This window comes from Zalophus californianus, chromosome X (assembly GCF_009762305.2).
Source record: "Zalophus californianus isolate mZalCal1 chromosome X, mZalCal1.pri.v2, whole genome shotgun sequence".
NCBI classification, from domain to species: Eukaryota; Metazoa; Chordata; class Mammalia; order Carnivora; family Otariidae; genus Zalophus; species Zalophus californianus.
This window is the reverse complement of record NC_045612.1, coordinates 72,468,822-72,496,301: the sequence shown is the minus strand read 5'-3', so window position 1 is coordinate 72,496,301 and position 27,480 is coordinate 72,468,822. Positions and strand designations below refer to the sequence as shown.

The 27,480-nt window shown below is 37.4% G+C and overlaps 1 protein-coding gene and 1 pseudogene across 2 annotated transcripts in view; both read left to right on the top strand.

Annotated features, from left to right (window-relative positions):
• Nucleotides 1-27,480, top strand: part of EDA (ectodysplasin A) — a 413,327-nt gene that overhangs the window by 302,046 nt on the left and 83,801 nt on the right. The gene's annotated exons all lie outside the window — the stretch shown is intronic.
• On the top strand, nt 16,696-17,851 carry LOC113931167 (annotated as a pseudogene).

The following is a 27,480-nucleotide window of genomic DNA, read 5'->3' as shown; positions in this document are numbered from 1 at the left end:
GGAATTTTTGCATCCATGTTCATCAAGGATATTGGTCTGTAATTCTCCTTTTTGATGAGGTCTTTGTCTGGTTTTGGGATCAAGGTAATGGTGGCCTCATAAAACGAGTTTGGAAGTTTTCCTTCCATTTCTATTTTTTGGAACAGTTTCAGAAGAATAGGTATTAATTCTTCTTTAAATGTTTGGTAGAATTCCCCTGGGAAGCCATCTGGTCCTGAGCTTTTGTTTGTTGGGAGATTTTTGATGACTGCTTCAATTTCCTTAGTGGTTATAGGTCTGTTCAGGTTTTCTATTTCTTCCTGGTTCAGTTTTGGTAGTTGATACATCTCTAGGAATGCATCCATTTCTTCCAGATTATCTAATTTGCTGGCATATAGTTGCTCATAATATGTTCTTATAATTGTTTGTATTTCTTTGGTGTTGGTTGTGATCTCTCCTCTTTCATTCATGATTTTGTTGATTTGGGTAATTTCTCTTTTCTTTTTGATAAGTCTGGCCAGGGGTTTATCAATCTTGTTAATTCTTTCAAAGAACCAGCTCCTAGTTTCGTTGATCTGTTCTACTGTTCTTTTGGTTTCTATTTCATTGATTTCTGCTCTGATCTTTCTTATTTCTCTTCTCCTGCTGGGTTTAGGCTTTATTTGCTGTTCTTTCTCCAGTTCCTTCAGGTGTAGGGTTAGGTTGTGTATTTGAGACCTTTTTTGTTTTTTGAGAAAGGCTTGTATTGCTATATACTTTCCTCTTAGGACTGCCTTTGCTGTATCCCTAAGATTTTGAACAGTTGTGTTTTCATTTTCATTGTTTCCATGAAATTTTTTAATTCTTCATTAATTTCCTGGTCGACCCATTCATTCGTTAGTAGGATGCTCTTTAGCCTCCATGTATTTGAGTTCTTTCCGACTTTCCTCTTGTGATTGAGTTCTAGTTTCAAAGCCTTGTGGTCTGAAAATATGCAGGGAATGATCCCAATCTTTGGTACCGGTTGATCTATTCTGGAGACTGTTCCATGGGTATTAGAGAAGAATGTGTTCTGCTGCTTTGGGATGTAATGTTCTGAATATATCTATGAAGTCCATTTGGTCCAGTGTGTTATTGAAATCATTTATTTCCTTGTTGATCTTTTGCTTAGATGATCTGTCCATTTCAGTGAGGGCAGTGTTAAACGTCCCCCACTATTATTGTATTGTTGTCGATGTGTTTCTTTGCTTTTGTTATTAATTGCCTTATATAATTGGCTGCTCCCATGTTAGGGGCAGAGATATTTACAACTGTTAGATCTTCTTGTTGGATAGACCCTTTAAGTAGGATATAGTGTCCTTCCTCATCTCTTATTACAGTCTTTGGTTTAAAAATCTGATTTGTCTGATATAAGGATTGCCACCCCAGCTTACTTTTGGTGTCCATTAGCATGGTAAATGATTTTCCTCCCCCTCACTTTCCATCTGGGGGTGTCTTTGGGTCTAAAATGAGTCTCTTGCAGACAGCATATCGATGGGTCTTGTTTTTTATCCAATCTGATACCCTGTGTCTTTTGATTGGGGCATTTAGCCCATTTACATTCAGGGTAACTATTGAAAGATATGAATTTAGTGCCATTGTATTGCCTGGAAGGTGACTATTACTGTATATTGTCTGTGTTCCTTTCTGGTCTATGTTACTTTTAGGCTCTCTCTTTGCTTAGAGGACCCCTTTCAATATTTCTTGTAGGGCTGGTTTTGTGTTTGCAAATTCCTTTAGTTTTTGTTTGTCCTGGAAGCTTTTTATCTCTCCTTCTATTTTCAATGACAGCCTAGCTGGATATAGTATTCTTGGCTGCATATTTTTCTCATTTAGTGCTCTGAATATATCATGCCAGCCCTTTCTGGCCTGCCAGGTCTCTGTGGATGGGTCTGTTGCCAATCTAATGTTTCTACCATTGTAGGTTACAGATCTCTTGCCCCGAGCTCCTTTCAGGATTTGCTCTTTGTCTCTGAGACTCATACGTTTTACTATTAGATGTCAAGTTGTTGACCTATTTTCATTGATTTTGAGAGGGGTTATCTGTGCCCCCTGGATTTTGATGTCTGTTTCCTTCCTCAAATTAGGGAACTTCTCTGCTATAATTTGCTCATTATGTCATCTGCCCCTCTCTCTCTTTCTTCTTCTTCTTCTTCTGGATCCCAATTATTCTAATATTGTTTTGTCATATGGTATCACTTATCTCTCGAATTCTGCCCTCATGATCCAGTAGTTGTTTATCTCTTTTTCTCTGCTTCTTTACTTTCCATCATTTGGTCTTCTAGATCATTAATTCTCTCTTCTGCCGCATTTATCCTAGCATTTACAGCCTCCATTTTTTATTGCACCTCATTAATAGCTTTTTTGATATCAACTTGATTGGATTTTAGTTCTTTTATTTCTCCAGAAAGGGTTTCTCTAATATCTTCCATGCTTTTTTCAAGCCCAGCTTGTATCTTTAAAATTGTCATTCTGAACTCTAGTTCCAACATCTTACTACTGTTCGTATTGATTAGGTCCCTGGCAGTCGGTACTGCCTCTTGTTCTTTCTTTTGATGTGATTTTTTCTGTCTTTTCATTTTGTCCAGAGGAGAATAGATGAATGAGAGAAGAAAATGCTAACAGGATAACCTTGACCCCAGAAAAATATACACTAAACAAATCAGAAAAGACCTGAAACCAGGGGAAAAGAAAGGGAAAGAAAGAAAAAAGAAAAAGATTTTTAAAAAAAGAGTATGATCAGATATGATCAGGCTGCTGCATAGATCAGTGCCACACACTAGATTTTGGGCGTATTTTGGTCTGTTAGAAGAAAATGACTCCCAAAATTTTAAAGAAAGAAAAGCTTATATATGTACAAAAATAAGGGTAAATATGATGAAGGGATAGAATTTGAGTGTAAAGATAAAAATTATAATGTTTTTTATAAAAAGAATTGATAAGAAGTTCATTGAAAAATGAAAGAAGAGGATTTAAAAAAAGAGAGAGAGAGAGAGGGAATGTGATCAGGCAGGAGACTAGAACAAAGCCATACACTAGAGATTTAGGGTATATTTGGGTCTGTTAGAAGAAAGTGTATCCCAAAATTTTAAAGAAAGAACAACTCATATATGAGTATATATATATATATATATATATATATATATATATACACACCAAAAATAAGGGAATAAGGGTAACTATTATGAAGGGATAGAATATGACTCTAAAAATGAAAAATAAAAAACATTTTTTTAATAAGGGATTGATAAGATGTTGGTTGAAAAAGGGAAAAAGAAAATTAAAAAAATTAACTTTGAAAGACTAAGGAATCATGGGGAAAATAGCCATGAATTCTATGTGCAGTATTCTCTTAGCGCTGGAGTTCTGCCATTCTCATTTGTGGTAAACTTGGTCTTGGCTGGCTCTTCTTGCTGATATTCTGGGGGAGGGGCCTGTTGCAGTGGTTCTCAAATGTCTTTGCTGGAGGTTTAATTGCCCCGCTCTTGCCGGGGCCAGGCTAAGTAATCTGCTCAGGTTTGCTCTCAGGAGCTTTTGTTCCCTGCAAGCTTTCCATACAGCTTTGGAGGATGAGAGTTAAAATGGCAGCCTCCCAATCTCTGCCCTGGAGGAGTTGAGAACTCGGGGTACCACTCCTCAGTGAGCCCCCACAGAAAAGCAGTCACTCACTCCTGTCTCCCTGGCCTCTGGCCACACTCCTTGTTCACCCAGCCTGTGACCGAGTGTTTCTATCTGTGGCACACGACCCCGTTTGGAGTCTCCAAACCCAGCAGATTCCTGTTTTGCACTCACGCACTGCTCCTCCTAGGGGCAGAAGGGGAGTCTCCCCAGATCTGCCACTTGTTGGGTCCCTGCTGGAAGAGCAGTGGCCCCACTGTACCGCGCATCACAGTATATGACAACCCCAAGCTAAGAGCCCACTCCTCAGCTCCATCTCTGTAGCCAGCTTTCCTACTCCGATACCTGGGAGCTCTGCCGCACTCAGGCACCCCTGGTCTTTCTGTGACCACAAGGGTCCTGAGACCACACTGTCCAGAGTGGGGTCCACCCCCCGCTTAGCCATTGGAGTGAGTCCCTCAGTGGAGTGGACTTCTAAAAGTTCCGATTCTGTGCTTTGCTGTTCTATCACTTGGCAGTAGCAGCTGACAGAGGCCCCCTCCCCCACCGTCTGTCTTCCCAAATATTGCCTCGGATTCACATCTCCACACGTCCTACCTTCCAGAAAGTGGTCACTTTTCTGTTCAGAGAGTTGCTGCTATTCTTTTCTTCGATCTCCTGTTGAGTTCGTAGGTGTTCAGAAAGGTTTGATCCCTATCTAGCTGAATTCCTGGGAGCAGATGAAATTTACATCTCCTACTCCTCCACCATCTTGCTCTTGTCAAATTCAACCAAACATTTAAAGAAGAGTTAATACCTGTTCTTCTCAAACTACTCCAAAAAATAGAAATGGAATGAAAACTTCCATACTCATTCTATGAGACCAGCGTTACCCTGATTCTAAAACAAGACAAAGACCCCACTATAACATTACTACAGGCCAATATCCCTGATAAACATGTATGCCAAAATTCTCAACAAAATACTAGCAAATCAAGTCCATCAGTACATTAAAAGAATCATTTGCCACGATCAAGTGAGATTTATTCCTGGGCTGCAATGGTGATTCAATATTCACAAGTCAATCAACGTGACACACCACATTAATAAAGGAAATGATAAGAACCATATGATCCTCTCAATAGATACAGAAAGAGCATTTGACAAAATACAGCATACATTCTTGATTAAAAAAACAATAGGGATAGAGAGAACCTACTTCAACATAATAAAGGCCATATATGAAAAACCCATAGCTAATATCATTTTCATTGGGGAAAAACTGAAAGCTTTTCCTCTAAGGTTAAGAACAAGACAGGGATGTCCACTCTTGCCACTCTTATTTCACATAGTACTGGAAGTCCTAGTCTCAGCAATCAGACAACAAAAAGAAATAAAAGACATCCAGATCAGCAAGGAACAAGTCAAAGTTTCACTATTTGCAGATGTCATGATACTCTATGTAAAAAACCCAAAAGATTCCACCAAAAAATTGGTAGAACCATGAGAGACTATGGACTCTGAGAAACAAACTGAGGGTTCTAGAGGGGAGGGGGATGGGGGGATGGATTAGCCTGGTGATGGGTATTAAAGAGGGCACGTACTGAATGGAGCACTGGTTGTTATATGCAAACAATGAATCATGGAACACTACATCAAAAACTAACGATGTAATGTATGGTGATTAACATAACATAATAAAATTTTAAAAAATTGGTAGATTGTTACACAAATTCAGTGATGTCGCAAGATACAAAATCAATGTACAGAAATTTCTTGCATTTCTCTACACTGATAGTGAAGCACCAGAAAGAGAAATCAAGGATTTGATCCCATTTACAATTGCACCTAAAACCATAGGATACCTAGGAATCAACCTAACCAAAGTGGCAAAAGATCTGTACTCTGAAAATTATAAAACAGTGATGAAAGAAATTGAAGATGACACAAAGAAGTGGAAAAACATTCCACATTCATGGAATGGAAGAACAAATATTTTTAAAATTTCTATACTACCCAAAGCAATCCACGCATTTATTACATTCCCTATCAAAATAGCACCAGCATTTTTCACAGAGTTAGAATAAACAATCCTAAAATTTGTATGGAACCACAGAAGACCCCAAATAGCAAAGATGGAGGCATCACAATTCCAGATTTCAAGTTATATTACAAAGCTGTAGTTGTCAAAACAGGATGGTACTGGCACAAAAACAGGTGCATCAATGGAACAGAGTAGAAAACCCCAAAATGGACACCCAACTAGTCTCTTCAACTAATTGTGTTGGGAAAACTGGACAGCAACTCACAGAATGAAACTGGACCACTTTCTTACACCATATACAAAAATAAATTCAAAATGGATGAAAGACCTAAATTTAAGACAGGAAACCATCAAAATGCTGGCGAAGAACACAGGCAGTAACCTCTTTGACATCAACCGTAAAAACTTACTAGACACATCTCTGGAGGCAAGAGAATCAAAATCAAAAATGAACTATTGGGACTTCATCAAAATAGAAATGTTCTGCACAACAAAGGAAACAATCAACAAAACTAAAAGACAACCTCCGGAATGTGACAAGATATTTGCAAATGACATATTTGATAAAGGGTTCGTATCCAAAATCATAAAGAACTTATCAAACTTAACATTCAGAAAACAAATAATCCAGTTAAGAAATGGGCAGAAGACATAAATAGACATTATTCCAAAGAAGATATACAGATACCTAACAAACGCATGAAAAGATGCTCAATATCACTCATCAGGGAAATACAAATCAAAACTCACACCTGTCAGAGTGGCTAAAATTAACAACACAGGAAAGAACAGGTGTTGGGAAGGTTACAGAGAAAGGGGAACCCTCTTACAATGTTGATGGGAGTGCAAACTCATCCAGCCACTGTGGAAAACAGTATAGAGGTTCCTTAAAATGTTAAAAATAGAACTACCTTACAATCCAACAATTGCACTACTATGTATTTACCCAAAGAATACAAAAATAATGATTCCAATGGATACATGCATCCTGATGTTTATAGCAGTGTTATCAACAATAGCCAAATTATGGAAAGAGCCCAAATGTCCATCAACTGATGAATGGATAAAGAAGCTGTGGTGTGTGTATATGTATATATGTACACACAGAATGGAATATTAGTCCTAAAAAAAGAATGAAATCTTGCCATTTGCAATGACATGGATATAACTTGAGTGTATTATACTAAGTGAAATAAGTCAGAAAACTACAAATAGCACATGATTACACTCGTCTGTGGAATTTAAGAAACAAAACAGATGAACATGGTGGGGGGAGGGAGAAGCTAACAAGAAAAGAGATTCTTTTTTTTTTAAAGATTTTATTTATTTGAGAGAGAGAGAATGAGAGAGAGCATGAGAGGAGGGTCAGAGGGAGAAGCACACCCCCTGCTGAGCAGGGAGCCCGATGTGGGACTCGATCCCGGGACTCCAGGATCATGACCTGAGCCGAAGGCAGTCGCTTAACCAACTGAGCCACCCAGGCACACAAAAAAAGAGATTCTTAATTAAGAGAACAACTGAGGATTGCTGGAGGGGAGGTAGGTAGTAGTAGGTTGGGTTAAATGTATGATGGGTATTAAGTAGGGCACTTGTGATAGGCACTGGGTGTTTTATGTAAGTGATGAATCTCTAAATTCTACACCTGAAACTAATATTACACTGAATGTTAACTGAAATTTAAATATTTCAGTTAGGCATACTATGTTTGAGGTTTCTATTATACAACCAAATATATATGTTAAGGAGGCAGCTGTATATATAAGTATACACTGTATATCACCATGTCTCAGACAATAAGCTGATGGTTTTATAAAAATAAATAACTTCTCTTTGAAAAAGTGAATCTATAAACCATCTGAACAGAAGAAGAGGTAGGATGGGGTAAGTAAATCAGAGAGGTTTTGTTAATAAAAAAAAAAACTAGCAGATGTTGGTTCTAAATCCAGAAGTTACTGATATAATAAAAATTTAGTGCTGGAACAAACAATCCTAAAATTTGTATGGAATCGGTAAAGACCCCAAATCGCCAAGGAAATGTTGAAAAAGAAAAACAAAGCTGGGGGCATCATGTTGCCCAATTTCAAGCTATATTACAGAGCAGTGATCATCAAGACATCATGGTACTGGCACAAAAACAGACATATAGACCAATGGAACAGATTAGAGAGCCCAGATATGGACCCTCAACTCTATGGTCAAATAATCTTCAATAAAGCAGAAAAAAATATGCAATGGAAAAAAAGACAGTCTCTTCAACAAATGGTGCTGGGAAAATTGGACAGCCACATGCAGAAGAATCGACCATTCTCTAACACCACACACAAAGATAAACTCAAAATGGATGAAAGACCTCAATGTGAGACAGGAATCCATCAAAATCCTAGAGGAGAACATAAGCAGTAACCTCTTTGACATCGGCCACAGCAACTTCTCTCAAGATATATCTCCAAAAGCTAGTGAAACAAAAGGAAAAATGAACTTTTGGGGCTTCATCAAGATAAAAAGCTTCTGCACAGCAAAGGAAACAGTCAAGAAAACAAAGAGGCAACCCACAGAGTGGGAGGAGATATTTTTCAAATGACACTACAGATAAAGGGCTGGTATCCAAGATCTATAAAGAACTTCTCAAACTCAACACCCAAAAAACAAATAGTCAAGTCAAAAAATGGGCAGAAGACATGAACAGACACTTCTCCAAAGAAGACATACAAATGGCTAACAGACACATGAAAAAATGTTCATCATCATTAGCCATCAGGGAAATTCAAATTAAAACCACATTGAGATATCACCTTACACAAGTTAGAATGGCAAAAATTGACAGAGCAAGAAACAACAAATGTTGGAGAGGTTGTGGAGAAAAGGGAACCCTCTTACACTGTTGGTGGGAATGCAAGTTGGTACAGCCACTTTGAAAAACAGTGTGGATGTTCCTCAAAAAATTAAAAATAGAGCTGCCCTATGACCCAGCAATTGCACTCCTGGGTATTTACCCCAAAGACACAGATATAGTGAAAAGAAGGGTCATATGAACCCCAATGTTCATAGCAGCAACATCCGCAGTAGCCAAACTGTGGAAAGAGCCGAGATGCCCTTCAACAGATGAGTGGATAAAGATGTGGTCCATATATACAATGGAATATGACTCAGCCATCAGAAAGGATGAATACCCAACTTTTACATCAATGTGGATGGGACTGGAGGAGATTATACTAAGTGAAATAAGTCAAGCAGAGAATGTCAATTATCATATGGTTTCATTTGTGGAACATAAGGACATTAGGAGAAGGAAGGGAAAAATGAAGGGGGGGAATTGGAGGGAGAGACGAACCATGAGAGACTATGGACTCTGAGAAACAAACTGAGGGTTTTAGAGGGGACGGGGTTGGGTGGATGGGTTAGCCTGGTGATGGGTATTAAGGAGGGCACATACTGCCGGGAGCACTGGGTGTTATACAAAAACAATGAATCGTTGGGCACCACATCAAAAACTAATGATGTATTGTATGGTGACTAGCATAACATAATAAAATGAAATTAAAAAAAAATTTAGCTATCCAGCTCAAGTTTTCATCACAAGTATCAAAAAAAGTCATTTCCTTTTTTTTTACTTTTACTTTTACTTTACTTATTTTACTTTTAATAACATGACAGAGATTTCAAGAAGAAAACATTTTTCAAAGGTCAAAAATAGGCATTAAGTTTAAAAAGAGCAGGAAAATTCATTCTGGTTCCTTTATAAATTTTTTGATCTGTTACTATCCTTTAATTTGAGTTAAATGCCAAAACTTTATGTTCTTATTATTTAACAAGTCTCTAGGCACTACCAGAAAAGGTATAAAGATAAATAAGACCCTCTGAAAAGCTTACACTTTAATGAGGGAGCATATAGATTTATAGGCAATAGGTAAAAATGAAGCAGGTCCTGGAGTTTACCTTACACAGCACCAGTACATAGAAGACACTCAAACGTTTGTTAAATGAATGACTCAAAAAACAAATGGGGAAGGGAAGGAGTCTAGATTTTCTATTTGGAAACTATACAAATTAAGTTTGATGATCTTCAGTAATCCCTGTAGGAGAAAAAAAAATGACAAATAGTTCATTCACATTTTAAGAAAAGAAAGGTATATAGTGATCCTCAGGAGCCTGCATAAGTTCACCAAGAATAAATCAAGCTACAGAAATCTTTTTCCTTGTTTTCACTGGACTACTAAACTAGTTGATTAGAGGCATAACATATAGTATACCTTGCCTTTAAGAATGTCAGTGGAAACAATCCACAAAACCAAAAGACAACCGACAGAATGGGAGAAGATATTTGCAAATGACATATCAGATAAAGGGCTAGTATCCAAAATCTATAAAGAACTTATCAAACTCAACACCCAAGGAACAAATAATCCAATCAAGAAATGGGCAGAAGACATGACAGACATTTTTCCAAAGAAGACATCCAAATGGCCAACAGACACATGAAAAAGTGCTCCACATCACTCGGCATCAGGGAAATCCAAATCAAAACCTCAATGAGATACCACCTCACACCAGTCAGAATGGCTAAAATTAACAAGTCAGGAAACGACAGATGTTGGCGGGGATGTGGAGAAAGGGGAACCCTCCTACACTGTTGGTGGGAATGCAAGCTGGTGCAGCCACTCTGGAAAACAGTATGGAGGTTCCTCAAACAGTTGAAAATAGAACTACCATACAATCCAGCAATTGCACTACTGGGTATTTACCACCAAGATACAAATGTAGGGATCCGAAGGGGTACGTGCACCCCAATGTTTATAGCAGCAATGTCCACAATAGCCAAACTGTGGAAAGAGTCAAGATGTCCATCAACAGATGAATGGATAAAGAAGAAGTGGTATATATACACAATGGAATATTATGCAACCATCAAAAGGAATGAGATCTTGCCATTTGCAACGACGTGGATGGAACTGGAGGGTGTTATGCTGAGTGAAATAAGTCAGTCAGAGAAAGACATGTATCATATGACCTCACTGATATGAGGAATTCTTAATTTCAGGAAACAAACTGAGGGTTGCTGGAGTGGTGGGGGGTGGGAGGGAGGGGGTGGCTGGGTGGTAGACATTGGGGAGGGTATGTGCTATGGTGAGTGCTGTGAATTGTGCAAGACTGTTGAATCACAGACCTGTACCTCTGAAACAAATAATGCAATATATGTTAAGAAAAAAAAAGAAGAAGATAGCAGGAGGGGAAGAATGAAGGGGAGTAAGTTGGAGGGGGAGACGAACCATGAGAGACGATGGACTCTGAAAAACACACTGAGGGTTCTAGAGGGGAGGGGGTGGGGGGATGGGTTAGCCTGGTGATGGGTATTAAAGAGGGCACATTCTGTGTGGAGCACTGGGTGTTATGCACAAACAATGAATCGTGGAACACTACATCAAAAGCTAATGATGTAATGTATGGTGATTAACATAACAATAAAAAATTTAAAAAAATAAAAAAAGAATGTCAGTGGCCATATCAAGGAGATATCCAATCTTTCTGACCCACCATTCAAGAAATTCTCAGATGCATCTCAGTTTCTCCATTTGAATTATTCTATAAATGAAGGCACTGAATAAGAAGCAGGAGTCCCAAACACAGGGTTAGTTCTCCTCCAGTGTAAATCTTGGTGCTGTATAACTTCAGGTCTCAGAAAATGAGTGATGTCTTTTTCTTTACTACATCTCTACCTTAAATTTACTACTCCTGTTTTGAGTTGGCCAGAAGCATTTGATACAGGTTTTCAGCTAATTTTTGCTAATTTTATGAGATCTTTTAGCTGTGTTGTTTTGTGAGGAAAGCATGATCCCTTCATTGTAGGTGTTGGAGTCACAGCAGTTCCAGAAATCTGTGCCAGGGTTTCCTGCTGAGACCCATCCTTGTGATGTGTTTCTGAAGTAATAATAGTAATAATAGCTCTAGGTGACTTGCTTCATCATCTTTTGCAAGGTTCTCCAGGAATCTGTAGACCTTTATTTTTTAATTGGAATGAAATGTAGGGTACATTCAGACTGTCATGAGGTCTTAGAATCAGATAATATGAATTCAGAATTCCCATGGAGGTGTTTTCTATATTTTATAAATATTATTGTAAAATCATCTGTTCTCTTCCTGTATATGGATCATTTTCAGGAATCAGAATATTAATATCTCTCCAAACCTGCCCTCATTCCATATTTCTGTCCTTATAAAAGAATAAAAATTAAAGGGCAGCATGGTGTAATAGAAGGGGTACTAGACTGAATTGCAATTTCTGGATCCCAATCCTGATGTCTGCCACCATAGCAGCCTTGTGACCTTGGGGGAATGACATCCCTCTGAGCTTCAGTTTCCTTAGCTTTAAAATGGGGGAAAATTAGCCTTGTTTACCTCATGCTGTTGAAATGATCAAAAGTGTTAATGAATGCAAAACTGTTTCAGAAATTATTAACTGCTATTACTGTATTGTCTCTGGAAAACAAATATAATAGCATGGTCTCCCAGGCATTTTAGGTACTCATATTCATTAATTTATAGATAACCCATTATGATTTTTGCAAAGATACTCTCTTTCAACCAGATTGTCCTTTTTGTGCTCACTGATAGTATCCAAGTCCATAGGAAGAAGACTCCAAGCCTCAAATTATGGCCTACCTCATAACAACAAATGATCACATCTGTAGAGTTCTGTGTCACTCGTTTACTGTATGTCTGTATATATGTGTCCCTTTTTTGTCAATATCTCTTCTTTGTAGTTTACTTTTGGACAGATCAAACAAGTATTATTTTTTGCTATTATAAAAGAGTAAAGTGGAGAAACAAGATTGAAATATACCCTTTGTCCTTTGCTTCTTAAAAATAATAATGAAATAGGGCATAGCTACCATTAAGCTGATACATATGAACATGAAAGGCTATGGCCTCAAAGAAACAGACTTTCTACCTATACACATGTTAGCTAGAATTAATAAGTGCCCGCATTCTAGTATTGCTCTTACATTGATTGCTTTTCAGTGAGCCATCACTGTGCTATTATCAAATGAGAAAGACTAAAATCATTTTGAGAGCTTACAGGGGTTTGTTCATAAGGCTAAATTAAAGCTTTTGAGGGTTTACCATGTGTGTAGACTTGAAAAGGATTGTTGTATTCACATGTAGAGTCCCCAAGGTTGTCTACTGGTCATGGAAGCCAACAGTATAAGTGCCCACAGCAGAACCCTCTGGAAAATGTCTTTATATCAAATAAGACATTAAGTAAGCTAAAATGTCTAAGCTTGCTCATACTCCAAAATGCCCTTTAAAGCTGTGTTTTCATTGATTGAACTAGCTCTGCAGTAGGTGATTTCAACAAGCTTTCACCACTGATGCTTGATTAACAAACATTTTTAGAATACCAACTACTTGTAAGACATTGTACCAGGCTCTGCAGTTGGTAGAGCTACCAAATTCCTGTCCTCAGTACCGAAGTCCTAAAGTGAACTGGGTGTAAAAGTTAGTTAAAATTAGGCTGCTTAAAAATATTTGTGTAATTTTTAAATTATAAAAATAATACTCATTATAACAAACATAAGCAATACAGCATCATGTAAGGTAAAATGCGAACATGCCTTCCTCCCATTAGAAAGTGCTGTAAAGGTAAGATATCTTTGAGGAATCTCTTACTTGCCTGAAAGATGTCAGAAGCCCACTTGACCTGAGGTTCTCTGAAGGTATTTCTGGTCTGTCTCACCATCTTAAATTCCTTCTAGTTATTTGTTCCTAAATATTATGAAAAATGATGAGCTCTAAGCCAGGAGGCCCAGATTATAGTCCCAGCTCTGCCATTAGTAGTTACACTAGCATTAGGATCTTGGGTAAATCTTTACTTCTCTGATCTCAGTTTTTTCTAAAGGTTAAACTAGAGGGGCGCCTGGGTGGCTCAGTCGTTAAGCGTCTGCCTTCGGCTCAGGTCATGACCCAAGGGTCCTGGGATCGAGCACCGCATCAGGCTCCCTGCTCAGCAAGAAGCCTGCTTCTCCCTCTCCCACTCTCCCTGCTTGTGTTCCCTCTCTTGCTGTCTGTCTCTCTGTCAAATAAATAAATAAAATCTTTAAAAAATAAATAAATAAAGGTTAAACTAGAATCAGTGACGCTCAACTCTGGTGTAAGATACTGAAAATCATATAAGGAGGTTTTTTTCAAGGTATACACACCCCTGGAAATTCTTGAGCACTCTGCCCCATTAAGAAATTTATAGTGAGATAGTACTCTTACTGATGAGATTATATCATATCCCTCAGATATATAAGGGTAAGAAAAAGATGTTGAACTACTAGAATAGATGATCTAATTATTTCCTTCTAATTCTCTTATAATTTTCTCCTAACTATTCCTGATTTCTATAATATAATAGCTAGGGTAGTCTTAGCCAATTAGATGATGTCTGGATGATTAAATACTCAGGATTTCAGTTTGGATGGTCAAATGAGCCTTTTCATTAACATCCATTAAAGAGGCTCAGTAAGGATTAAGAACATGCATATGGTTTTAAGAAGTGAAGGCTATGAGAAGTTTAACCTGTTGGCCAAGGGGTAAACTGTCAGCTCCCTTTTGTATGGCTCCTCAAAGTGCCACAGGAAGATGTAGATATGCAGGCAGATGGCTCCTATTGGATCTATAGTGGATTACTTATGCAACCCTGCCTTACTCTAGATTCTACTCCTAAACCTGTAGGTCCTCTTTTGTCTCACACGTGAAGAGATACTAGGGCTTCCTTTTTTTCCCATTCATTCATGCAAATAAATGTTTATTAAGTACCAATTAGTTGTTGAATAAATGTTTATTGATCTCTGTTTGGACCACTAGGGACACAGAGTTGAACAAGATAAGACCCAACCCTCATCAATCTCACAGGTGGATAGTCTCAACACAGTATAGTGATATAATTGGGTAAGCACAGGGTGCTATGGGACACAGCAGCACCTGATCTACACCTGGGAGGTTCGGGAAGGTCTCCTAATGGTCTCCTGAGCTGCAACGTGACAGATGCTAAAGAGTTAGCCATGTGAAGATTTGAGGGAAGGGTAAACCAGGCAGAGAGAACATACATGTTAGAAGGCTTAAAGTAAGAGGAGCTTGATTCATTTGAGGAACCAAAACAAATTTGTATGGTTAATATAGAATCCTAAAGGGGAAGTGATAAATGAGCTGACCAGCAGGGGACAAATCATATAGGGACTTGGAATCCGTTTTATAGAGCATAGAAATTATCCTAAAGGCAATGGGGAAGCACAGGATCGATGTCAAGAATAGATTTTATGGAAAATATTTTCAAATGCTAAATACATATACTCTGATCCAGCAATTCCACTTTTACTTCTAGACATTCTCACATATAGGAAATCATTTATCAACAGTGATATTCTTTGCTGTACTGTGTGAAATAGCAGAGTATTGGAAATAACATAAATGTCCATTATTTAGGAAATGATTAAATAAATTATGATAAATCTATAATGGTAGCTGGTTGCTTGGGGGAAGAAAACTGTTTAAGGTTGGGGGGGAGAGTTAACTTAATTTTCATATTTCTGTATCTTTTTAATTTTTAAAATATCTATATGTACTACTAATTTAAAATAAGAATTTAATTTTTAAAAATAAAATATGCATGATATGTCATTTTTCTACCCATCACCCAGATATATTAGCAATAATTTTATAATATAATAACATCCCAAGTTAATTAGGAGGTGGGAAAACCCATATATTTGTGGAAAGAATATAAATTGGATTTTTTCCAGCTTTACTGAGGTATAATTGACAAACAAAAGTGTGTATATTTAAGGTATACAACATGATATTTTGATATACACTGAAATGATTACCAAAATTAAGCTAATTAACATTTCCATCACCTCACCTAGTTCCCTCTTTTTCGTGCTGAGAACACTTAAGACTTACTCTCAGCAAAGTTCAAGCATACAACACAGTAATAGTAACCATAATCACCATGCTATGCATTAGATCTCTCGAACTTATTCATCTTGCGTAACTGAAACTTTGTACCCTCTGACCAATACTTCCCCATTTCCCCTAACACCCAGCTCCTGGCAACCACCATTCTGCTCTGCTTCTATGAGTTTAATTTTTTTATATTCTACATATAAGCAGTATCAGGCAGTATTTGTCTTCCTGTATCTGGCTTATCTCATTTAGGGTAATGTCTTCCAGGTTATTCTGTGTTGTTGTAAATGGCAGGATTTCCCTTTTTAAAGCTGAATAATATTTCATCATGTGCGTGTGATCAAATTTTCCTTTTCCATTCATTTGACACTTAGGTTGTTTCCATATCTTGGCTATTATGACTAGTGCTACAACAAACATAAGAATGCAGATATCTCTTCAAGATACTGATTTCATTTTCTTTGTATATATATACCCAGAAGTAAGGTTGCTGAATCATGTGGTATTTCTGTTTTCAATTTTTGAGGAACCTCTTTTCCATAATGGCTGTGCTGCTTTACATTCCTACCAACAGTGCACGAGGGTTCCCTTTTCTCTACATCCTAACCAACACGTGTTGTCTCTTATCTTTTTGATGATAGTCATCCTAACAGGTGTGAGGTAACATCTCATTTTGGTTTTGATTTGCATTTCTCTGATGATTAGTGATGTTGAGCATCTTCTTATATATCTGTTGGCCAACTTTATGTCTTCTTTGGAAAACTGTCTATTCAGGTCCTTTGCCCATTTTTAAATCAGGTTATTATTATTTATGCTATTTATTATTATTATTTGCTATTTAGTTGTTTGAATTCCTTACATATTTTGGATACTAACCCCTAAACAGATCTATATTTCCCCCGTTTCATAGGTTGTCTCTTCACTCTGTTGATTATTTCCTTTGCTGTGCAGAAGCTTTTTAGTTGGATGCAATTCTGCTTATCTTCTTTTAGCTTTTGCCACCTGTACTTTTGAGATCATATCCAAAAAATTATTGCCCTGACCAATGTCAAGAAGCTTTTTCCTGGCAGCCTGAGCCTGAGCCCTGGCCTCTTGACTTCCTCCCTGAACAGATGAGCTTCACCACTCACTCCACCTTCTCCTCCAGCTATTGGTCCCTGGGCTCTATGCATTTGCCCAGCCATCGGGTCTGGCCTGTCAGCAGTGTGGCTAACACTTATGCAGGAGCTAGGGGCTCAGGCTCCTGGATCTCTCTGTCCTGCTCCACCAGCTTCCAGGGTGGCTGGAGGTCTGGGTGCCTGACCACAGGGATGACTGGGGGTCTGGTGGGCATAGGGGATATCCAGGGTGAGAAGAAAACCATGAAAGACCTGAATGACCACCCATCCTCCTACCTGGAGAGGGTGAGGAGCCTGAAGGCTGATAATCAGAGACTGGAGATCAAAATCTGAAAACACCTGGAAAAGAAGGGACCACAGGTCAGAGACTGGGAGCATTACTTTAGGACCATCAAGGAGTTGAGGGCTCAGATCTTTGCAAGTTCTGTGGACTGTGTCTGCATTGTTCTGAAAATTGACAATACCTCTCTTGCTACTGATGACTTCTGAGTCAAGTATGAAACAGAGCTGGCCATGCACCAGTCTGTGGACAGTGACATCCATGGGCTCTGCAAGGTCATTAAAGACATCAACGTCATTCAGTTGCAGCTGGAGATGGAAATTGACTCTCAAGGAGGAGCTGTTCTTCATGAAAAAAAACCATGAGGAAGAAGTAAAGGGTCTGCAGACCCAGATTGCCAACTCTAGGTTGACCATGGAGTTGGATGCCCCCAGTCTCAGAACTTCAGCAAGATCATGGTGGATATCCAAGCCCAGTATGACAAGCTGGCTGAGAAGAACTAAAAGGAGCTGGACAAGTATCAGGCTGGCCTCAACAGATTGAGGAAAGCACTGCAGTGATAACCTCACAGACTGATGAGATAGGAGCAGCTGAGATGATGTTCATGGAGCTGACACATACGGCTCAGTCCTTGGAGATCAAGGCCGAGTTGGAGGCTGAAATCACCACCTACTATTACCTGCTGGAAGACAGAGAGAGGGCTTCAATCTTGGTGACACCCTAGACAGCAACAACTCCATGCAAACCATCCAAAAGACCACCACCTACAGGACTGTGGAGGGCAAAGGGGTGTCTGAGACCAATGACATCAGTTTTGAGGGTTTGAAGCAGCAGAAGCAGTGTACTCTTTGGGGAGCAGGAGGCCAATAAAAAGTTCAGAGATCAAAAAAAATTTTCCCTATGTTTTCTTCTAGTAGTTTTACAATTTCAGGTCTATGTTTAACTCCAATCCATTTTGAGTTGATTTTTGTATATTTTGTGAGATAAGTGTCCAATTTCATCCAATTTCATTTTTCTGCATATGGATGTCCAGTTTTCCCAGCACCATTTATTTAAAAGACTATCCTCTCCCCATGGTGTGCTCTTGGCATCCTTGTTGAAGATTGGTAGCCTGTAAATGCATAGATTTATTTCTGGGTTCTCTATGCTGTTCCATTCATCTATATGACTGTTTTTATGCCAGTACCATATCTTTGTAATATATTTAGAAATCAGGTAATGTAATGCCTTCAGCTTTATTCTTTTTGCTTAAGGTTGCTTGGACTATCTGGGATCTTTTTGTGGATCCATATGAATTTTAGGATCATTTTTTCTATTTCTGTGAAAAAAATGTCATTGGAATTTTGATAGAGCATGAAATCTATAGATGGCTTTGAGTAATATGAACATGTTAACAATATCAATTTTTCCAATCCAAGAACACAGGGTATCTTTCTACTTTTTTGTGTATCTTTTTCAATTTCTGTCATCAGCATTTTATAGTTTACAGTGTACTGATCTTTTACTTCCTTGGTTAAATTTATTCCTATTATGTTCTTTTTGATGCTATTGTAAATGGGATCTTTTTCTTAATTTCTTTTTTTAATAGTTCATTGTTAGGGTATAGAAACGCAACTGATTTTTGTATGTTCACTTTGTATCCTCTATCTTTACTGAATTCATTTATTATTTCTAACAATTTTTTGGTGGAGCCTAGAGTTTTCTATATAAAATATAGAAAATATATCATCAGCAGAGATAATTTTACTTTTTCCTTTCCATTTTGGATGCCTTTTATTTATTTTTCTTGCCTAATTGCTCTGGCTAAAGGATTTCAAGTACTATGTTGAAAGAAGTGGCAAGAATGCGTATCCTTGTCTTTTTCCTGATCTTAGAGGAAAAGCTTTCAGCTTTTTACTGTTAAGTCTGATGTTAGCTGTGGGCTTGTCATATATAGTCTTTCTTATGTTGAAATACATTCCTTCTATACCTAATTTGTGAAGAGTTTTTATCATGAAAGAATGTTGAATTTTGTCAAATACTTTTTTGAATCTATTGAGATGATCATATGATTTTTATCCTTCATTCTGTTAATGTAGTATACCATATTTGAGAATATAAATTATTACACCCATTTTGGATATTAATATAACTCTCTAGCCAAATTAAACATTCGGATACCTTTATTAATCTAGCATTTACAATTTGGGGAATCTATCATACAGAAATAAGAATACTGGCACATAGATCATATATACAAGGATATTTATTATAGGACTGTTTTAGTGGCAAAAAGAGGGATAACCCTAGTATCTATAAACAAGGAAATGGTTGAATAAATTATGACATAACCATACTATTGAATACTATGCAGCTATTAAAATGAATATGTTGCAGTTTCATATATGGACTTAAAGAATAGCCATATTCCTTTGCTAGGTAATAAAAATTAAGTTGCAGAGTAATGTGTAAAATATAATCCCATATTTATAAAAAAAAAGAAAGATTTTGGGGCACCTGGGTGGTTCAGTCGGTTAAGCATCCAACTCTTGATTTCGGCTCAGGTCATGATCTCAGGGTCCTGAGGTCAAGGCCCCACATTGTGCTCTGCACTCCGGGCAGAGTCTGCTCAGGATTCTCTCTCCCCCCCCCTTTGTCCCTCCCCCTGCTTGCTCACTCTCTTTCTCTCTCTCAAATAAATAAATAAAATATTTTGAAAAGAGAAAGATTTTAACTTCCTAGAAATGTTTATAAATATAGATATATGGATATAAACATAGAAACAGATGTGGAACTCAGAAGCACCAAATTCTGAATTATTGATTACATCAGGTGGAAAGAGGTTGGATGGGAAGGGATAACTCTTAAGTGGTTCTTTATATAGTTCTGTACTGTTTCATTTGTTACAGTAAGTATGTTACTGTAATTTATTAAAATATAGTGAAGAAAAAGTGGAGAAAATGGAGAGAAAAATGGACTAGAAGGGGCATAAGGGAGACAAAGAAGGCAGTTGGGAGGCTGGTGCAATGATATACATAAGAAATGATTGTGGCATAATTAGAGTAGCATCAATGGAAACAGAAGTAGACAGGTTTACTTAGGTGGGTAGGAAAAAAATTAGGACTTGGTGATTTGATTGAAGGGAGAAAAAGAGGAATAAAGGAAGCCACCCAGGTTTCTGGCAAAGTGCTACACTATTCACAGAGATAATGATCAGAAAAGGAAGATGTGTGGTTTTAAATAGGTTTTGAGTTTCAGGTACCTGTGGGAAATTCAAGAGGAGAAATCTTGTAAGCAGTTGGGGATATGCACCTGAAGCTCAGGAAAAATATCTGGGCTGGAAATATAGAAATGGAGATCATTAGCTAGGTTAGGACTCTCTCAGTTGCAAGAGACAGATAGCTGGCCTAAACTGGATTAAAAAATTTTTTAAAGAAGAGGGCATGGGATTTATTGGCTCATTTAACTGTAAAGTCCTTGATGAAGCTGGCTTACGATATAGCTGAACCTTGGAGATCAAATGATGTCATCAGGACTCTCTCAGCTCTGCTTTCCTTTGAATTAGCTTCATTCTTCAGGCAGGTTGTCCCTATAAAGTGGCAAAAATAGCTACTAGCAGCTCTAGCTTGAAATTATCCAACTTAGCAAAACCAGTGGAAAGAGTGTATTTCACCCATCTACTGAAATCAGTAGGAAGGATGTTGTTGACAACACTGGTGAGAGCAGTTTTAGTAGAGTAGCAGGGACAGAAAGATTGAGAGTCAAGTTAGATGAATAAGTAGAAAATAGCAAATATAAAGGAAAGGGAGGGAGACAACAGAGTAATAGCTAGAGATTTACTAACCATCTACTATGTGCAAGGCACTGTGCTACATTACATGCAGAGATACAAAAATGAGTAAGATAAAGTTCCTTAGTTCTGGAAGCCCATGATCTTCATAAAAAAGAGAATCTTATAAATAACTCCCAGAGGTGATAAGTAATTATATGGAGGTGTAAGATTGCAGTGGAGGCATAGAGGAGGGAGCCGCAGAATGGCCAATCAAATACATTAAATACATCTCCAAGAAGTGCATAATGGCTGGCACATAGTAGGCATGAATACATGAATGGATAAGGTGACATTTGAACTGGATTTTGGAGGATGAATAAGACTTTGATGAAGAAAAGTAGAAAGTACATTTCTGACAAAGGTAACAGTAAGTGCAAAGGCTAACCAAATCCCCTAGGTTTGTTGGCTCTCCTTATGGCTTAAAAAAACAAAACAAAACAAAACAAAAACTGCTATGTAACATAGGAGCTTGGAGAAGTACTGAGGGAAGCCGCAACTGTTGGGCAGAGAAAATGTGACAAGAGCCCAGAACTGCTTGAGAAGGTTTCAAATACCCACTTAGGCATATAATAAATGGCATTTTAATCCCAAATTATCTTGACATCTTCCCCACCTCACTGTATCTTTCTTCTACCCTCCATAAACTTGAGAAAGAAATATTAGCAAGGCCAACACAACTCTTGCTTTTTACTAAATACAAGACATATAAGCCACGTGTAATGGTTTTTGACTTTGGTAGCAGTTTTAATTTCCCTGATACTCTATATGAATCTCTGGTGCAAGGTAGCAAAATACATTTAGAACCTCAGTATAATTTAGAATCAATGATTGATCCTACTTTCTTGTTTAGGACTCTAAGCTAACTTAGAAGACATAGATCCTATGCCATTAACATGTTCAGAAATGTAGAGAGAGCTATTTTTGAAATAATTAAGTGCCAAGGATGTTTTGCTATAGACTTGAGTGTTGGCTGCATTTTAGTACTGCTTCCATTATACAGCCCCTTTAATGAATCTAGTACTGTGGTACTTCAGGTCAGTTCTTTAGAGTCTAGCCTAACTTAGGTTCTACATACTCCAGGCCAGGGTTCTAACCACTGTATGCTATTTAGCAAATGTGAACTAGATAGAAGGTGGCTTTGTGCAGATCTCTTCTCCCTATAGCAAAAAAACTCATGGGCCTGGCCTGCTTCCAGAAAGTTAGTAGTGTCATCTTTATAGATGAAATTCAGTGCATCATTATCTTACATTGTGCCAGAAGAGAGGGAAGAAGATTGACTTGGTAATTCACTATGTTTTGATCCTAATCTGTTTAGAAATATGATTTCTTAAAAAGGAAATGGAAAAAGAATGTGTTTCTCATGATAGCTTCACAGTATCTCCTGAGAGGATGTTCAGTTATTGTAAATACAGCAATTTGATTCTCTCCTCAAATTTCAGATATATTTCATCTCTTTAAAAAAATAAACTACATTGAAATGATCAAATTTTAAAGTATGATTTGCATGCTTTCAAAAATGAAATTTTATATTTCAGGTCACACATTTAAATCTCTGTTTTGTTCAAAAGAAAAAAAAACAAACTTCTTGCATGAGTCACAAAGTCATTGGTTTGTATAGTGCACTATCTTTACAAGTCATCTCCAAAGCTCTTTATAAACATAGGTTTACACTATAACCTATTTAAAGGAGAAGGGTGTATTTGTGATACAAATATTTTAACTCAGAGGTTGTTTTCAAGTTTCAGTTCAGCATTTTGAATCTAATCTGTTATTCCCATCCCCTAGCATAGTATGCAAAAATCCAGAAGCTATCAGAAATGAGGCCCAAATTTAGTACAGTAAAGCTCCCAGTGCATGGATAAAATATACCTACAAGAAAGAAAAATTCAGTTGATATTAATAAGCAATCTTTCTGACCCTTAATTTCTCTCCCAGACAGCTTGAGGTAAAGAAAAAACATAGAATTTAAAGCCACATATACCTGATTTCAAATTTTAAATCACAGAGACTTGGGGCACTTGAGTGGCTCAGTCAGTTAAGCATCCCACTCTTGATTTCCACTCAGGTCATGATCTCAGGGTCTTGAGATCAAGCTCCACGGCAGGCTCCATGCTCAGTTGGGAGTCTGTTTCTCTCCCTCTCTTTCCCTCTGCCCCTATGCCCACTCCCACTCTCTCTCTCTCTCTAAAATAAATAAATAAGGGGCACCTGAGTGGTTCAGTCGGTTAAGTGCCTGCCTTCAGCTCAGGTCATGATCCCAGGGTCCTCAGATAGAGCCCAACATTGGGCTCCCTGCTCAGCGGGGGTTCTGCGTCTCCCTCACCCTCTGCCCCTCCTCCCTGCTTGTGTTCTCTCTCTCTCTCTCTCTCTCTCTCCCCCCCCTTTCTCTTTCAAATAAATAAATAAAGTCTTTTAAAAAATTAAATTAATAAATAAATCTTTTTTAAAATCACTGAGACCTAATTTCAAATCCTAGCTCTACTACTTTTAGCTTCATGGCCTTGGCCAAGTCATGTAACCTCTCTCAGCACACATTTTCTCATTACATAAAGACAATAACAATACTTTCTTTGATAAGCTATTATAAGGATTAGAGTTAATATAAAATTCCTAATTCAATGCTGGCACATAACAGGTGCTCAATAATTAGTAATTATTAATATCAACTGTAAAATAAGAATAATACTAAACCATCTACTTCTCAGGTTATAGATAAAATAGATGAAAATGCTTTTTTTCAAACACCACTGTCTCTTAGCCACTTTTATAGTGAGAAAAGAAGTTATTCTGCTTATCTCACAGGACTGTGATGATCAAAGGAGATAATATATACTAAAGCACTCAGAAAATATAAAGTGCTATTAAAGATCAAGGTGGAGTCTTTAGTTTAAATAAACCTTGTCTTAAGAGTTCTTTTTTTCTTCTCCCACCAATGAATTGAGAATGAAAGAATAAAAATTGAATATCACAAACTGCTATTAGTATTGATATTTTGTTACATCTGATTTTGTCATTTGCAGAAATATACAGAATGTGAGTTTTGTAAATAAAATATATCCTCGGTATACCCTGATTATTCAAAGGTCTTTTATTTAGCAACTTCAAACATCCAGAACATAGCCTGGATACCCAAAAGGAGGTGGGATGAAAGCCCTATGATCTGGAAACAAAATCTCAAGCCAATGAGGCCTCTCATTCTACACCTGTAAGAGAGGAATAGTACCAACTTTACTAAGAATCTTGATTTAGTGTTGTATATAAAATAAATGTTGCTTACTGATAATGAGCTTAGTTGTCTTGACAACCAATTAAAATGAGAGAAGCGATCTACTAGGTGTGAGAAAACTGATACTCTAAGAAGGTGCAGTTGGCAGTATAAAGAACAGAAAAATTCTAAAAACAGAACTAGAAAAATGAAGTCACGTGGACCATTCATGTAGGGGTTCAAATTTTGCTTTGCGCCTTAGTAGACACTGAACACCTCATTGTATGGTCCAGTAGGGAATTTTCATAGTGATGCTTAGTCCTCAATAGACAACTATATCTGACATGACAAGACAAAGAAGTCTCAAAATATTTTAGAAAGATTTCTGTCAGATTTCAAAGTTTTCTGGTTTGGAGTAAGTTTTAGTTATCCAGAAAACTCACCTCATTTCTGCACACCCACTTCTATGGTGCCAAGTAAGTGAGGTGTTAACTATGTACACAGCTGCTAAGTGAAAACTCTATAACATTGTAATTATATAGAAATCTGATTTTTTAAAAAAAAATATGTATAGAATTTAACCAACTCTACTAGAAACCATCTTAAAGGTTATATAATAAATTCTAAAATATTTGATATGGATTTTTAAAATGTGAATAACCAAACATGTTAAACATAAAAATGACCCATGACATAATTTAATAATTCCTGATGCAAGAGGTACATCAGAATCTTAGGACCTTAATAGTATCATTTATAAATATCAATTATTGGTCAAAACTGTACATGTAAATGCTGAAGATTGAGCTGAATCTAATCTGGGTTGAAGTCCTGAGCTCCCCCACTTACTGGTTTTCTAACTTGAGGCAAGTCAGCTTCGATGTCATTTCATGGGATTGTGTAAGGGTCAAAAAAAATGATGTACATGCAAATGCTATGTAAACTATACAGTGATGTACAAATGTGAAGTGTTACTTCTCATAAAAGTTGAATACAGAAAAAAAATACGTTTTGTAAGAGGTAATTGGTTTGGGGATTTCAAAACAATAGGGGATAATAAGAAAACCAAAGTTTTACTTGTTCTTAACATATCATGTAACATTGCCATAGGATGGCAACCATAGCAGAAAAATTAGTAGTCTTACTTTTTTCACCAAACCTTGCGGGGTACAGCCTCTTGCTTTTACTAAATTAGTCACCCCTCCCCCATCTTTTCTTATCCATCTGTTTAGAATCCAGCTCTAAACTTTCATGGCCTTTAAGAGGCCTTAATGAATTTCTCTCCAGATAGCTCATCTTCTTAGTTTACATTCTTCCATGTGCATGTTTAAGACATTTATATTTTCTAGATCTCTTTCATGTACTTCTCTCATCTTCTCAGCTAGATAATAAGCCACAAGAGGTTAGGGATCCCTTTTACCTCAGTGTGGCAACTAGTAAAGGATAAACAACAGTCAAGTAGTTAATGAATGTTTACAGATTAAAAGAAAACATGCCAAAGGTCCATGCTGAAGTACACCCTCTTCTAATAGAGAAAGCTATACATTTGACCCTTGAACAACATGGGTTTGAACTGCACAGGTCCACTTATATGCAGATTTTCTTTGATAAACACGGTACAGCACTGTAAATGTATTTTCTTTATGATTTTCTTAATAACATTTTGTTTTCTCTAGCCTACTTTATTGTAAGAATACAGTATACAATACATATACAAAATACATGTTAACCTACAGTTTATGTTATCAGTAAGACTTCTGGTCAATAGTATACTGTTAAGTTTTGGGGGAGTCAAAGGTTTTACACAGATTTTCAACTGTGCAGGAGATCAGCACCCCAAAACCCCATGTTGTTCAATGATTAATTGTATTTGAAAAGATCTTAAGAGACAGGCAGTAGACAGTGGCTATGTCTGTGAAGCCACAGACATTATATATATATATAATATATATATATATAATGGCAAATACTTGGTAAGTCTTTGAGATACTGAGGGAAGGAATTGTTACAATTTATTTGTTCATGAAGGAGCAACCTACAGGCCCTTTCTAGTTCTATTCCTGTACCACAGTAACCATACATCCACAAATGGCTTCTTCAATGGATAATTATACACAATACATATAATGTTCCATTCTCACATTTAAACACAAATGAAGAAATAAAAATTACATTGTCATTTATCATCACATATTTAGTATTTCACCCTTCATTCGCCAGATTTCATTACTTCTCTGACTGCCGTGGCAGATCTTGACCTTTTGTTGCCATAATTCAGAGCTTGGATAAGCATTCACATGTGGGACTTCTGGGGTCCTTGGAGTACTGGGCATTTTTCTAGTATGCTGGCTACAACTAGGCCCATTTCTTTTTTGCTCAAGAAAACCTATCAGAATGCAAATGAGAGTGACACTATTACAGAAACACCATGAAATCTATTTCAGTACCTTCAGTACTTTGATAGCAACAATACTTGCAACACATTTCAATACCTTAGTTGTAAATCACTGGGGTAGAATTGTTTTCACATTTAGGGACCTGGGTTCAAGTTGCAGGTCTGCTACTTACTTGTTATGAAACTTTGAACATGCTAATTAATCTCTCAGCCTCAGTTCCTATAAAATAGTATTAATGGTAATACTTCACTGGGTTACTGTGGGGATTAAATATGTGATTGGAAAAGCACTTTTTAAAATGTTAAAGCCCTGGGCAAATCTGAGTTCTATATATTCATATGCACCTGTGTAATTTTCATTTTCCTCATTGCCATGCCCTTGCCGTAGGTCCTGAAATACCTAGTACTTTGTCTCATTCCTAACTTTATATAAATTCCTTAGCCCCTCTTCCTTCAAAATCATTCCCTTGTAGTCAATCCAGCTAACAGTTCCAGATGTATGTTTTTCTGTTACAACCAGCTATGCTAAGCCCTAACTCCTAGAGGTTATTCTTACTGTGCTCATAGTGATGAACTTTAATGTAGTCCAAGACAGAAAAAAACTCCTTATTTTAGAATTTTCCATCTTTTTGCCACTCCCAGAGAATGCTCTCATATACCCCAAAAGTCAAGCTCTTCTCTTGCCTTGTCAGTACATCCAGCATATACCTGCATATGGCCCAGCGCAGAAAGACAACTTGAGGGATGCATAGGAAGAGAACTGACCACCAAGAATAGGGCAAGTATGGAGTGTATAGGGAAAACAGGACCCAAGTTCTCGAGATGTGGTGGCATAGTCAAAATTTGTATGGGAACCTTCAGCAGAAAGGCCTGGCTATTCTCACTACTGTTCCAAGCTTTAACTCCATATGCTACAGCCCAGTAGAGCAAAACAGGATTGGAAAGCTAGGACCAACTGCCACTCGCAATGTTTCTTGAGACTCCACCAGCAGCTTCATTCCTACCAATTGCTCTTTCTACTGGTTCTGACTTATATTGGAACTCCCTCTGGCTGATCTCCATTGCCTTCTCCTTCATCCATTATACAG